The sequence below is a fragment of the Medicago sativa genome, chromosome 6, assembly GCF_051527215.1.
Source record: "Medicago sativa cultivar Bolivia chromosome 6, Bolivia_mono, whole genome shotgun sequence".
Classification (NCBI taxonomy): domain Eukaryota; kingdom Viridiplantae; phylum Streptophyta; class Magnoliopsida; order Fabales; family Fabaceae; genus Medicago; species Medicago sativa.
In genome coordinates this window covers 49,825,521-49,834,344 of record NC_140754.1, presented here as the reverse complement: position 1 = coordinate 49,834,344, position 8,824 = coordinate 49,825,521, and positions in this window count along the sequence as shown.

The window sequence follows — 8,824 nt, the reverse complement described above, 5'->3', positions numbered from 1 at the left end:
CAAATTACAAAGACTCACTCAAGGTTCTAAAAGTGTTGAAGAATATTCCAAGGAGATGGAGGTGGCAAAGATTAGAGCCAATGTGGTGGAAGATCACGAAGCAACCATGGCTAGGTTCATTCATGGACTTAACCGTGACATTAGTGACATTGTGGAGCTGCATCATTACATGTCTTTGGAGGAATTAGTCCATCAAGCCATCAAGGTTGAACAACAACTCAAAAGGAAGGGTCAATTGAGAAGAAGCTCAACTTCTTCTTTCAATTCTTCAAGTTTGAAGGACAAGCAAAAGAAGGATGGTACCTCTTCACCTAAGGAGGCCATGAGTGATCCTAAAGGTAAAAACATTACTTCATCCCAAAATGTTTCTACTAACAAAGTTGTTAAGTGTTTCAAGTGCCAAGGTCAAGGACACATAGCCTCTCAATGTCCAACAAAGAGAACTATGTTAATTGAAGAAAATGATGACCTTGAGGAGGAGGAGGGTGTCGTGAATGATGAAGGAGGAGAAGAAGAGGAGGATGGTGAAAATGGTGAATTTCTCATGATTAGGAGGATGTTGGGAAACCAAGCCAAGGAGGAAGAATCAAATCAAAGGGAAAACCTTTTCCATACAAGATGCTTAGTGCAAGGAAAGGTATGTTCTCTAATTATTGATGGAGGTAGTTGTACTAATGTTGCTAGTGCACACATGGTGGGTAAATTAGAATTAGAAACAAGACCTCACCCTAGGCCTTACAAACTTCAATGGCTTAGTGAAAGTGTAGAAATGCTTGTTGACAAACAAGTAGAGGTTTGTTTTAAAATTGGGAAGTATGAAGATGTTGTTGTGTGTGATGTAGTACCAATGGAGGCTTGTCATTTGTTGTTAGGAAGGCCATGGCAATTTGATAGAGGAGCGCAACATGATGGCCGAAGTAATAAGTATTCCTTTTTGCACTTTGGTAAAAAAATTACTCTTGCACCATTGAGTCCTAATGATGTAAGAGAAGATCAAAAGAAAATGAAAGAAAAATATGCGCAAGAAAAAGAAAAATATGCGCAAGAAAAAGAAAGAAAAGAAAAAGAAAAAGAAAAAGAAAGAAAAGAAAAAGAAAAAGAAAGAAAAGAGAAAGAAAAAGAAAAGAAAGAAAGTTTCATGGCAAAAAAAGAAGAAATAAAGAATGCCATTGTTACCAAACAGCCCCTATATTTGCTATTTTGCAAAGAGGTGGCTTTGTTTTCTAACACTCCTAACACTCAAAAATTTCCAAGTTGTGTTGAATTTCTTTTGCAGGAGTTTGATGCTTTGTTCCCTAAAGAGATACCAAATGGGCTACCACCTATAAGAGGTATTGAACATCACATTGACCTCATTCCAGGGGCATCTTTACCAAACCGTCCAGCCTACCGAAGCAATCCCCAACAAACTCAAGAAATTCAAAATCAAGTTGCTGAATTGGTAAGTAAAGGATGGGTAAGAGAAAGTTTAAGTCCTTGTGCTGTCCCTGTTATTCTAGTTCCAAAAAAAGATGGTAGTTGGAGAATGTGCACTGATTGTAGGGCTGTTAACAATATCACCATTAAGTATAGACATCCAATTCCTAGGTTAGATGATTTACTTGATGAATTGTTTGGTGCATGTTTATTTTCTAAAATTGATTTGAAAAGTGGCTATCACCAAATAAGAATTAGGGAGGGGGATGAATGGAAAACTGCTTTTAAAACAAAATATGGTTTGTATGAGTGGATGGTTATGCCGTTTGGTTTAACTAATGCACCAAGTACTTTTATGAGACTCATGAACCATGTTTTGAGGGAATTTTTGGGAAAATTTGTTGTTGTGTATTTTGATGATATCTTGATATATAGCAAAAATTTAGAGGAACATTGTGGTCATTTAAGGGCTGTTTTAGAAGTTTTGAAGAAAGAACATTTGTTTGCAAATCTGGAAAAATGTGTTTTTTGCACAGATCATGTAATTTTCTTAGGTTTTGTTGTAAGCTCCAAGGGAATCCATATGGATGAAGAGAAGGTAAGAGCAATCAAGGATTGGCCACAACCCAAAAAATGTAAGTGAGGTAAGAAGTTTCCATGGTTTAGCAAGTTTCTATAGGAGGTTTGTGAAAGATTTTAGCACCATTGCTGCACCTCTTAATGAGATTGTTAAGAAAAATGTTGTTTTTAAATGGGGTGAGAAACAAGAGCAAGCTTTTGCTGCACTTAAAGAAAAACTCACCAAAGCACCAATTTTAGCATTGCCAAATTTTTCCAAATCTTTTGAAATTGAATGTGATGCTTCTAATGTTGGAATTGGGGCTGTTTTGATGCAAGAAGGACATCCAATTGCTTATTTTAGTGAGAAGTTAAAGGGTGCTTCTCTTAATTACTCCACTTATGATAAGGAATTGTATGCTTTGTTTAGAGCATTGCAAACTTGGCAACATTACCTACTGCCCAAAGAATTTGTCATTCATAGTGACCATGAATCTTTGAAACATTTAAAAGGGCAAGGTAAGTTGAACAAGAGACATGCCAAATGGGTTGAATTTCTTGAACAATTTCCATATGTGATTAAACATAAAAAAGGTAAAGCTAATGTGGTTGCAGATGCACTTTCAAGAAGGTATGCCTTACTCTCCACTCTTGAAACTAAAGTTTTTGGACTTGAGCATATTAAGAGTTTATATGAGAGTGACACTGATTTTTCATCAAAGTTTTTTGCTTGTGAACATGCTGCCATTAATGGATATTTTAGGCACAATGGCTATTTGTTTAAAGAAAAAAGATTGTGTGTGCCAAAATGTTCCATAAGAACTTTGCTTTTAAAAGAGGCGCATGAGGGGGGATTAATGGGACACTTTGGGGTTGCTAAAACTTTAGAGTTGCTGCAAGAACATTTTTATTGGCCCCATATGAAAATTGATGTCCAAAAGTTGTGTGAAAGATGCATAGTGTGTAAAAAGGCCAAATCAAAAGTTTTGCCTCATGGTCTTTATACACCATTACCAGCTCCTGAATTTCCTTGGGTTGACATTTCCATGGATTTTGTTTTAGGTTTACCTAGAACAAAGAATGGGAAAGATTCTATTTTTGTTGTTGTTGACAGGTTTTCCAAGATGGCCCATTTCATTGCATGCAAAAAGGTGGATGATGCAAGCCATGTAGCTGATTTGTTTTTCAAGGAGATTGTGCGCATTCATGGAGTTCCAAGAAGCATAGTTTCAGATCGTGACACAAAATTTTTAAGTCACTTTTGGAGGACCTTGTGGGGTAAGATTGGAACAAAGTTACTTTTCTCAACAACTTGTCACCCTCAAACAGATGGTCAAACTGAGGTAGTAAATAGAACTCTCTCTACTCTTCTTAGAAGTGTTCTTACAAGAAATTTGAGAATGTGGGAAGAATGTTTACCCCACGTGGAATTTGCTTACAATCGTGTGGTGCATAGTACTACAAAAATGTCACCTTTTGAAGTTGTTTATGGTTTTAATCCACTAACTCCACTTGATTTGTTACCTATGCCTAACAATTCTCTTTTGAAACATAAGGATGGAAAAGACAAAGCTGAGTTTGTGAAGAAAATGCATGAGCAGGTGAAGTTGCAAATTGAAAAGAAAAATGAAGGGTATGCTAAACATGCAAACAAAGGAAGGAAGAAGGTGATTTTTGAACCCGGTGATTGGGTTTGGGTGCATATGAGGAAAGAAAGGTTTCCTAACCAAAGGAAGTCAAAACTTCAGCCAAGGGGTGATGGACCATTTCAAGTGCTAGAAAGGATCAATGACAATGCTTACAAGCTTGAGTTACCCGGTGAGTATGATATAAGTGCTACTTTTAATGTTGCTGACTTAGCTCCTTTTGATGTAGGTGATGGTGATTTCAATTCGTGGACGAATTCTTTTCAAGAGGGAGGGGATGATGAGGGCATAATTGTCCATGACACAAGTGCTTCAATTCAAGGGCTAGGAGGACCAATGACAAGGGCAAGGGCCAAGAAAGCTAAGGAGGCGCTAAATCAATTGGTGGCAAAAGTCTTGGAGTTCAAACCTACACTAGGAAGCATGGAGGGTAGAATGGTCATGTGCATCAAACCATTGGAGGAGGGGTGGGGCGCATCTCTTGCTGCCCATTTTATTTAGTTGTTTTTATTATGTTGTAATAAAAAGGTGTAAGGGATCAATTTTGACCCAAAAACACTAAGTTGCTTATTTTGTGTGTTTAATCCATTTTAAAGCTTCCAAAGCTTTAAATGGAACGTTTTGTGTGTTTATTTTATGCAAAGAAGTGCTGAAGACAAAAGAAAGACAAGGCATTAAAGATCATTTAATCTGAAGGAGGAATGGTGCAAGAATTGAAAAGGAACCAGACAAGATATAAATGAGACAATGAAGGCACTTCATTTCAGCATAGGAAACCATCATCATCATCAAAATCACGTCCAGCCACCCTCATTCATTGATTTGTTTTGTAACCATTTCTTGTATTCATGTTAATTTACTTCAGCCATAGGAAATAATGATAGATTAATTTGGCTGAAGGAATCTTAAGAGTTATTTGCCTTTTTCTTTGTAATTCAGCAAGTGTCCCTCCTACCTATATATAGGACACGAAAATTGAATAAAAGGCAAGTTGAATTTTGTTAAAAAAAGTGAGTAATTGCTCTTTAGGTTCTGGATTGGACCTTGTATTGATCATATCAAGAATCCTTTCTTGTGGTGATTATCATTTCCATAGACTTATCATTTTCTAGGATTAGAAAGTGTGGCGTCCCTAAACTCTCCATTCCATTTCTTGTTTGAATCCACAAATCTGCCTAAACACCAATTGAAACCCAAAATTCACGTTTTCAATTCAAACACTTGTCAAAATTAACCCCAATTACATAATTTTCGTATTCCTTTTGCACATCTTTTCATTCACAATATTTTCAGTCTATTTCTTGTGTTTCTTTGTCTATATTTAATCTTTCAACAAGCAACTTTTATCAATTTATAGCTAAAAGTCAAATATGAACAATGTTCACAAAATAGTGTTCATCAGTATTGGAATGACTTTGTCGCGAAAATGAGATTTTAGCCTATATGGTTAGAAGTTTGATAAAGGTTGAACATGTCCCTCGATCTCCCTTGATACGAAACATGATATGTGAACCTATTTGGTTTTGTATTCGGCAAAATGAAATTATTTGAATGACCATTGTCCCAAAAATGAGATTTTAGCTTATATGGTTAAAAGTTTGATAAATATTAATGTTGAATTTGTCCCTCGATGTCCTTTATTGCATAACATAATATTTGAACCAATTTCGTTTTAAATTTGGTAAATAGAAACTAATGAGATGATCCTTATCGCGAAAACGAGATTTTAGCTTATATTGTTACATGTTTGTTAAATATTAAGGTTGAACATGTCCCTCGATGTCCCTTGATGCGAAACATGATATGTGAACCTATTTGGTTTGAAATTCGGTAAAATGAAAGTATTGAAATGACCATTGTCGCGATAATGAAATGTTAGCCTATGTGGTTAGAAGTTTGATAAACAGTGAACTTGTCCCTCGATGTCCCTTGATGCGAAACATGATATGTGAACCTATTTGGTTTTATGTTCGGAAAAATGAAAGTATTGGAATGACTTTGTCGCGAAAATGAGATTTTAACCTATATGGTTAGAAGTTTGATAAAGGTTGAACTTGTCCCTCGATCTCCCTTAATGCGAAACATGATATGTGAACCTATTTGGTTTTGTATTCGGCAAAATGACCATTGTCCCAAAAATGAGATTTTAGCCTATATGGTTAAAAGTTTGATAAATATTAATGTTGAATTTGTCTGTCGATGTCCTTTATTGCATAACATAATATTTGAACTAATTTCGTTTTAAATTTGGTAAATAGAAACTAATGAGATGACCCTTATTGCAAAAACGAGATTTTAGCTTATATTGTTACATGTTTGTTAAATATGAAGGTTGACCATGTCCGTCGATGTCCCTTGATGCCAAACATGATATGTGAACCTATTTGGTTTGAAATTTGGTAAAATGAAAGTATTGAAATGACCCTTGTCGCGAAAATGAAATGTTAGCCTATGTGGTTAGAAGTTTGATAAACAGTGAACTTGTCCCTTGATGTCCCTTGATGCATTACATGATATGTGAACGTATTTGGTTTTATATTCGGAAAAATGAAAGTATTGGAATGACTTTGTCGCGAAAATTAGATTTTAGCCTATATGGTTAGAAGTTTGATAAAGGTTGAACTTGTCCCTCGATCTCCCTTGATACGAAACATAATATATTTGGTTTTGTATTCGGCAAAATGAAATTATTTGAATGACCATTGTCCCAAAAATGAGATTTTAGCCTATATGGTTAAAAGTTTGATAAATATTAATGTTGAATTTGTCCCTCGATGTCCTTTATTGCGTAACATAATATTTGAACCAATTTCGTTTTAAATTTGGTAAATAGAAAGTAATGAGATGACCCTTATCGCTAAAACGATATTTTAGCTTATATTGTTACATATTTGTTAAATATGAAGGTTGAACATGTCCCTCGATGTCCCTTTATGCGAAACATGATATGTGAACCTATTTGGTTTGAAATTCGGTAAAATGGAAGTATTGAAATGACCCTTGTCGCGAAAATGAAATGTTAGCCTATGTGGTTAGAAGTTTGATAAATAGTGAACTTATCCCTTGATGTCCCTTGATGCGAAACATGATATGTGAACCTATTTGGTTTTATATTCTTAAAAATGAAAGTATTGGAATGACTTTGTCGCGAAAATGAGATTTTAGCCTATATGGTTAGAAGTTTGATAAAGGTTGAACTTGTCCCTCGATCTCCCTTGATACGAAACATGATATGTGAACCTATTTGGTTTTGTATTCGGCAAAATGAAATTATTTGAATGACCATTGTCCCAAAAATGAGATTTTAGCTTATATGGTTAAAAGTTTGATAAATATTAATGTTGAATTTGTCCCTCGATGTCCTTTATTGCATAACATAATATTTGAACCAATTTCGTTTTAAATTTGGTAAATAGAAACTAATGAGATGACCCTTATCGCGAAAACGAGATTTTAGCTTATATTGTTACATGTTTGTTAAATATTAAGGTTGAACATGTCCCTCGATGTCCCTTGATGCGAAACATGATATGTGAACCTATTTGGTTTGAAATTCGGAAAAATGAAAGTATTGAAATGACCATTGTCGCGATAATGAAATGTTAGCCTATGTGGTTAGAAGTTTGATAAACAGTGAACTTGTCCCTCGATGTCCCTTGATGCGAAACATGATATGTGAACCTATTTGGTTTTATGTTCGGAAAAATGAAAGTATTGGAATGACTTTGTCGCGAAAATGAGATTTTAACCTATATGGTTAGAAGTTTGATAAAGGTTGAACTTGTCCCTCGATCTCCCTTAATGCGAAACATGATATGTGAACCTATTTGGTTTTGTATTCGGCAAAATGAAATTATTTGAATGACCATTGTCCCAAAAATGAGATTTTAGCCTATATGGTTAAAAGTTTGATAAATATTAATGTTGAATTTGTCTGTCGATGTCCTTTATTGCATAACATAATATTTGAACTAATTTCGTTTTAAATTTGGTAAATAGAAACTAATGAGATGACCCTTATTGCAAAAACGAGATTTTAGCTTATATTGTTACATGTTTGTTAAATATGAAGGTTGACCATGTCCGTCGATGTCCCTTGATGCCAAACATGATATGTGAACCTATTTGGTTTGAAATTTGGTAAAATGAAAGTATTGAAATGACCCTTGTCGCGAAAATGAAATGTTAGCCTATGTGGTTAGAAGTTTGATAAACAGTGAACTTGTCCCTTGATGTCCCTTGATGCATTACATGATATGTGAACGTATTTGGTTTTATATTCGGAAAAATGAAAGTATTGGAATGACTTTGTCGCGAAAATTAGATTTTAGCCTATATGGTTAGAAGTTTGATAAAGGTTGAACTTGTCCCTCGATCTCCCTTGATACGAAACATAATATATTTGGTTTTGTATTCGGCAAAATGAAATTATTTGAATGACCATTGTCCCAAAAATGAGATTTTAGCCTATATGGTTAAAAGTTTGATAAATATTAATGTTGAATTTGTCCCTCGATGTCCTTTATTACGTAACATAATATTTGAACCAATTTCGTTTTAAATTTGGTAAATAGAAAGTAATGAGATGACCCTTATCGCTAAAACGATATTTTAGCTTATATTGTTACATGTTTGTTAAATATGAAGGTTGAACATGTCCCTCGATGTCCCTTTATGCGAAACATGATATGTGAACCTATTTGGTTTGAAATTCGGTAAAATGGAAGTATTGAAATGACCCTTGTCGCGAAAATGAAATGTTAGCCTATGTGGTTAGAAGTTTGATAAATAGTGAACTTATCCCTTGATATCCCTTGATGCGAAACATGATATGTGAACCTATTTGGTTTTATATTCTTAAAAATGAAAGTATTGGAATGACTTTGTCGCGAAAATGAGATTTTAGCCTATATGGTTAGAAGTTTGATAAAGGTTGAACTTGTCCCTCGATCTCCCTTGATACGAAACATGATATGTGAACCTATTTGGTTTTGTATTCGGCAAAATGAAATTATTTGAATGACCATTGTCCCAAAAATGAGATTTTAGCTTATATGGTTAAAAGTTTGATAAATATTAATGTTGAATTTGTCCCTCGATGTCCTTTATTGCATAACATAATATTTGAACTAATTTCGTTTTAAATTTGGTAAATAGAAACTAATGAGATGACCCTTATCGCGAAAACGAGATTTTAGCTTATA